The sequence below is a fragment of the Cricetulus griseus genome, unplaced genomic scaffold (genome assembly GCF_003668045.3).
Source record: "Cricetulus griseus strain 17A/GY unplaced genomic scaffold, alternate assembly CriGri-PICRH-1.0 unplaced_scaffold_3, whole genome shotgun sequence".
Lineage (NCBI taxonomy): Eukaryota > Metazoa > Chordata > Mammalia > Rodentia > Cricetidae > Cricetulus > Cricetulus griseus.
In genome coordinates, this window is record NW_023277030.1 from 2,967,412 (window position 1) to 2,974,228 (window position 6,817).

Consider the following 6,817-nt stretch of genomic DNA (forward strand, 5'->3'; position numbering starts at 1 on the left):
AGCATAAATGTTTGAGATGCCTATAAAAATTACCAAAAGTGATGGTGGACAATGTTTTTCTCACCATTTCTAATACCTATTCCACTGAAACAGAGTCGTGGATCCTCATATCTTCCCACCCTGTACTCCTACTCTTAACCACTCTGACATCTGAGGTACAATTCCCTTCCCCAGTCCTGTGATTCTTACATAGGCTCAGTCACTTGGGATATTGTGTTCTCTTTGTCGCCTGGTTTCCTCTTAGCATCGAGGTTTCTTATCCTTGTTTTTTTTCTCTCTCAACACCGTAAATCTCTCATGTTTTGCTTCACTATGGACCTTCCCAGATTCCTTTAGGTATTTCTCCCACATATCTACAGAAAACCTTCTCATCCCCCATGACTAAACACATACCATTATCAGGTCATTTTTCTTTGTCCATTCAACAGGGTTTATTTCACATATATGTAATAAAAACTGAATAGAACATGCCAATATTCATTAATGGAAAACCCATTGATAATCAGATGGGGATGCTATTTAAAAATACCAAAAATTCTATTTGTGTAATTTTAAAATTAGTGAGAAACATATATTAACATGTTTTAAAATTTTGGTTTTAGATGTTTGGCTGAATGCATGTGTCTGTATTGCATACGATTTCCTGGAGCTGCTGTTGGCAGCTGGAGTTACAATATAGGTGTAGGAAATCCATCCCAATTTCCAAGGATGAGAAACCAATCTTCAAAACATTCAGTCATTTTTCTAGCCTGTCAACAACTTCAATTGTTAAGTTTGGCTTATCCTCGAGGAAACATTAGGTAAAGCAACGTGAGAAGTTAAATAAATACATTTAAAAGAAATCCAAAAGGATAACACATTGAGCAATGCATGATTTTTCTTGGGAATTGGTTTCCTTTTTTGAAAAACATGGTGTCTTTTTAAATAAATACATATTTCTGAAAGTTACTTTGTAGCATTGAATTTCAGATTTGCTACCCTGTTTTGCAAATGGTTTAAAGTGGTATCTGCAAACAAACATGTTTTTCTGTGAATACTTTTCTTAAATGGGGAAACTCAAGTTACACATATTCTCTAGAAAACTGCACACGCTCAAAAGTGAAGAATTTGTCCTGCTGCAGGGTCTTGTTTTCCAAAACTGCTTTCAGAAGGAAACATAGCCACACACTGGCCATCAGAAAAAAAATCTGAGGTGAACATGAAAATGTGATCAGATGTTAAGATCCTATTTTTGCTGTGGAAAGCCAATATCTGACCTGGAGTATCATACCATGCAGTATTCAATACAAATATTATGAATTTAATTAATGTCATAGCTGGATAGACCTAGAAAGGCTTCGTTCTATAACCCAACTTACTTGACATGGACCCATTAAGAGTCACTTCACACACAGATGGCCGCTGTGCATCAGGTGCAATCTTTTTACATGAGTCATGGGAAAGTGCAATATCCCAGGCATCCATTCTATCATCATCATCATCATCATCATCATCATCATCATCATCATCATCATCATCAATCATCATCATTATCATCTAGTTTTGCAGCAGAAATTTCCTTCACAGTCCTGACTTACCTAGAACTCTATTTCCAGATAGGTCTGGCCTCACACTCAGAGATTCTTCTACTTCTTCCCCTTAACTGTTGGGATAAAAGACATTCAGCCACTTTGCCAGCTCACTTTTGATTCTTTACCTAAGCAACTTGGCATGGCCAATATCAACGGGTGCCAGAATGGCTACTGTGCACAAACCATGCAGAGATTCTAAATTAATTGATTTAATTCCCAGAACTTGGTTGTCTGTGAAGCCTCTTTCATTAAACAGCCAGGTCAGGTAAAAATGGTGTACTCCCCTCACCAGCAGAGAACACTGATCGCAAGCATACCTCCAGAGAGTCAGCAGAGAACACTGATCGCGAGCATACCTCTGGAACGTTGATCACTTCCTGAACCCAACTGCCACTCCAGGTCTGAAACTTCAACCACCGTGCATGTGCACAGGTCTTGGGAAAAAAGCCTCTCACAATATCTCTTAATGTCTTCCTATAGCCAGTTGTCATTGGATGTCAGGCTCCAATGATGAACTGCTCTTGCCAGCAGGTAACAATGATCGAGAGCAAATCTCTGGAACTTTGATTACTTCCTGAAGCCGACTGTCACTCCAATACTTTGGGCCTACCGGAAATGTGCAGTGGACTTGGGAAGAAAAATCTCTTTCCTAAAAAGACATTCACTTAACCTATTCCTGCTGCCAGTTGCCATGGGAAACATCCTTCAACCCCCTTTGCCTGAGGTAAATTACTTAAGACAGTTTTCTCTGCTCAACTGCTTTGAGAAACTACCTGCATAGACCAGTTGATAGAGACCTACGGGCCTGTACTAGGATTTGATCCTTTGACCACACATCGTGGTCTCTCAGAAACCAAGACACACATGAGGAGGTTTACACCCCAGCCAAAATCCTGGAGTATTTGACAACCCATAAAGTCCAGAAGGATTTGCCACCTCAATAACAGCTGCCATTATCTCTCCCCAGATTGCAGTGTTGAGATTCACATGTGGAACAGGAGGATGGCAAGAATTGCAGGGGGTCACATTCCCTGACTCTGGACTTGCAGACAGGCAGTACTCTAAGGCAGGCCCTGAAATATCTACAGAGAGGATGGGCACTTCAATCTCCACAAAGGAGCTGACACAGGACAAGAAAGGAAAGAGACCACTCCTTTTGCAGGTTATTGATATGAGAAACAGGGTGCACAGTAATCACAAGCTCATGGCCAAACAGAATGCTCATGACTCATTAAGCTATGAGACATATACATTTAGAACTAATAGTCTAAGTAGTGCACAGATAATATTTCCCTTTATATTAATATATATTTATTATCCCTCATAAGCAGATAACTCAGGACTTTAATCATAGCAAATGTTCTCACATAAACCTAAGCCAGTATCAGGGCACAATCCAAAATTCTATTTACCACAGCAGTTTAGTGAGATATGCACTCTGAGAAACAAGGGCTTTTTTCGTTCCTTAGTAGATCAACATGCAATGTGACATACATATCTTTATTCAGGTGATCTTGACATTTCCTACTGACAAAAATGAATATCAGGAAAAGTAATTTTGGGATTTAGACGTTTGAATTTTTCACAGAAGGCAAAAGAATCCTAAACCTTAATCAAGGGAATCTGAGATCTAGCCAGTTAAGATAAGCAAGGTGGCATATTTAACTTTTATGTCAGAGGCCTCAGAACTTCATATTAAGTAGAACAAAGGTTTTTATATTCCCCTCCAAACAAGTATTCCTAGAATATATGTTTATTCTCAACTGGGACAAAGAAATTCCTGCTTAAATCATGGGATGTTGGATATATCTGAATGCATGACTGTAAAATCATGGCTCCTCACACTTTGGAAAAAGAATAAATGAAATACTACACTCAATGCTCTGAATCTTTCTCTTTCCAAGAAAAGAGGGACAAATGTAAGAACTAGACATAAAATCATCAAAACTAACCTTCTAAACAAGGGATACTTGGAAAATTCTCGTATGTAGAAATTAACGTATTTCTTTTTTTTAAATTTATTTATTAGTTCTAGTTAGGGAACAATCTTGTTTCAAGTGCCTTCTCTCTCTCCCTCCCCTCACCCCCAACCCTCCTCCTCCACCTCCTCCCACACCCCCAGCCCACCCCCCAACCCATCCACCCACCACACCCCAGGGAGGGTAGGACCCGCAAAGGGGGCTCTGCAAAGTCCACCAAATCTTCCTGTGCTGGTCCTGGGACCTTCCACATGTGTCCAGGGCCAGTGTGTAACCCTTCCCGTGGGATGGGCTCTCAAAGTCCCTTCTTGCTCCAGGGAAAAATACTAATCCACCACCAGAGGCTCCCTGGGGTGCAGAGGCCTCCTTATTGACATCCATGTTCAGGGGTTTGGATCAGTCTTGTACTGGCCTCCCCGACAGCATCTGGGGTCCATGTGCTCTTCCTTGTTCAGGCCAACTGTTCCTATAGGTTTCTCCAACCTGGTACAGACCCCTTCGTTCTTCATTCCTCCCTCTCTTCAACTAAATTCCTGATTTCAGCTCAGTGTATATCTGTGGATGTCTGTCTCTGCTTCCATCAGCCACTGGGTGAGGGCTCTAAGATGGCATAAAGAGAAGTCAACAATCTCATTTTAGGGGAAGGGCTTTTAGGTTATCCTCTCCACCATTTCCTGGATTGTCAGATCGTCAGATCGTGTCATCCTTGTAGGTCTCTGGAGATCTCCCTGGTTCCAGATCTCTTCTTGGACCTATAGTGGCTCCCTCTGATATGGTATCTGACATCCTGCTCTCTTTCCTGTATTCTTCCCCCAACTCAATATTTCTGCCCCTCCATTTCCTTTCCTCTGTTCCTCTTCTCTTGCTCTTATTGTAACAGCTCCTTCCCCCCACCCTCATGCTCCCAATTAGCTAAGGAGTTCATGCCACTTTCATTCCTGGGGACCATTTATCCCTTAGAGTCCTTCATGTTTCCTAGTTTATTTGGAGAAGAGGATTATAGGCTGGTAATCCTTTGCTCTATGTCTAAAATTCATATATCAGTGAGTACATATCATGTTTGCCTTTTTGTGACTCAGTTGCCTCACTCAGGATGGTTTCCTCTAGTTCCATCCATTTGCATATTTCAAGATTCCATTCCTTTTTTCTACTGAGTAGTACTACATTGTATAAATGTACCACATTTTCTCAATCCATTCTTCAGTTTAGGGGCATCTAGGTTGCTTCCAGGTTCTGGCTAATACGAACAATGCTGCTATGAACATGGTTGAACATGACCTTGTTGTATGAGCATGCACTATTTGGGTATATACCCCATAGAGGAATGGCTGGATCTTGAGGTAGATTGATTCCCATTTTTCTGAGCAAATGCCATACTGATTTCCAGAGTGGTCTTACAAGTTCGCACTCCCACCAGCAATGGAAGAGTGTTGCTTTTTCTCTACATCCTCTTCAGCATAGATTGTCATTGGTATTTGTCATTTTAGCCATTCTGGCAGGCGTGAGGTGGTGTCTTAGAGTTGTTTTGAGTTGCATTTCTCTGATGGCCAATGATTTTGAGCACAATCTTAAGTGTCTTACAGCAATTTCAGATTCCTCTATTGAGAATTCTCTAATTAGTTCTGCACCCCACTTTTTTATTTCATTGTTTGGTGTTTTGGTGGCTAGCTTCTTGAGATCCTTATATATTTTGGAAATCAGTCCTCTGTCAGATGTGGGATCGTTGAAGATCTTTTCCCTTTCTGTGGCTTGTCGTTTTGTTCTACTGACTGTTTCCTTTGCCTTGCAAAAGCTTCTCACTTTCAGGAGGTCCCATTTATTAATTGCAGACCTCAGTGTCTGTGCCACTGGCGTAATGTTCAGGAAGCAGTCTCCTGTGTCAATTTGTTCAAGGGTAATTCCCACTTTCTCTTCTAGAAGATTCAGTGTGGCCTGGATTTATGCTGAGATCGTTGATCCATTTGCACTTAAGTTTTGTGCATGGTGACTAGTATGGATCTATCTGCAATTTTCTGCATGTCTGAATCCAATTGTTCCAGCACCATTTGTTGAATAATCTATCATTTTTCCATTGTATAGATTTAGCACCTTTGTCAAAAATAAGGTATTCGTAGGTGTGTGGGTCAATATCAGGGTTTTCAATTCGATTCCATTGGTATATCTGTCTATTTTTGTGCCAATACCAAGCTGTTTTCAGAACTATGGCTCTATAGCAGAGCTTGAAGTCGGGGATGGTGATGCCTCCAGAAGATCCTTTATTGTAAAGAGTTATTTTGGCTATTCTGGGCTTTTTATTTTTCCATATAAAGTTGAGTATTGTTCTTTCAATGTCTGTGAAAAACTGTTGGGATTTTGATGGGGATTGCATTGAATCTGTAGATTGCTTTTGGCAGGATTGCCATTTTTACTACATTAATTCTACCTCTCCAAGAGCATGCGAGATCTGTCCATTTTCTGGTATCTTCTTTAATTTCTTTCTATAAAGTCTCAAGGTTCTTATTGTACAGGTCTTTCACTTTTTTGGTTAGTGTTACCCCAAGATATCTTATGTTGATTGTGGATATTGTGAAAGGTGATGTTTCCCTGATTTCTTTCTCATTGGATTCATCATCTGTATATAGTAGGGCTACTGATTTTTTTGAGTTAATTTTGTATCCTGCTACCTTGCTGAATGTGCTTATCAGCCATAGGAGTTCCGTGGTAGAGTTTTTCGGGTCACTAATGTAGACGATCATGTCGTCTGCAAATAGTGAAAGATTGGCTTCATCCTTTCCAATTTGTATCCATTTGATCCCTTTTTCTTGTCTTATTGCTATAGCCAGAACTTCAAGTTCAATATTGAAGAGATAGGGAGAGAGTGGACAGCCTTGTCTTGTTTCTGATTTTAGAGGAAACGATTTGAGTTTCTCTCCATTTAGTTTGATGTTGGCTATTGGTTTGGTGTATATTGCGTTTATCATGTTTAGATATGTTCATGTTATTCCTGTTCTCTCCAAGATCTTTATCATGAAGGGATGTTGGATTTTGTCAAAGGCTTTTTCAGCCTCTAGTGAGATGATCATGTGGGTTTTCTTTTAATGTTTGTTTTTATGGTGGATTACATTGATGGATTTTTGTATGTTGAATCATCCTTGCATTCCTGGGATGAAGCCTACATGATCGTTGTGGATGATTTTTCTGTTATGTTGTTGGATTCGGTTAGCCAATATTTTATTGAGTATTTCAGCATCGATGTTCCTGAAGGATATTGGTCTGTAGTTCTCTTTC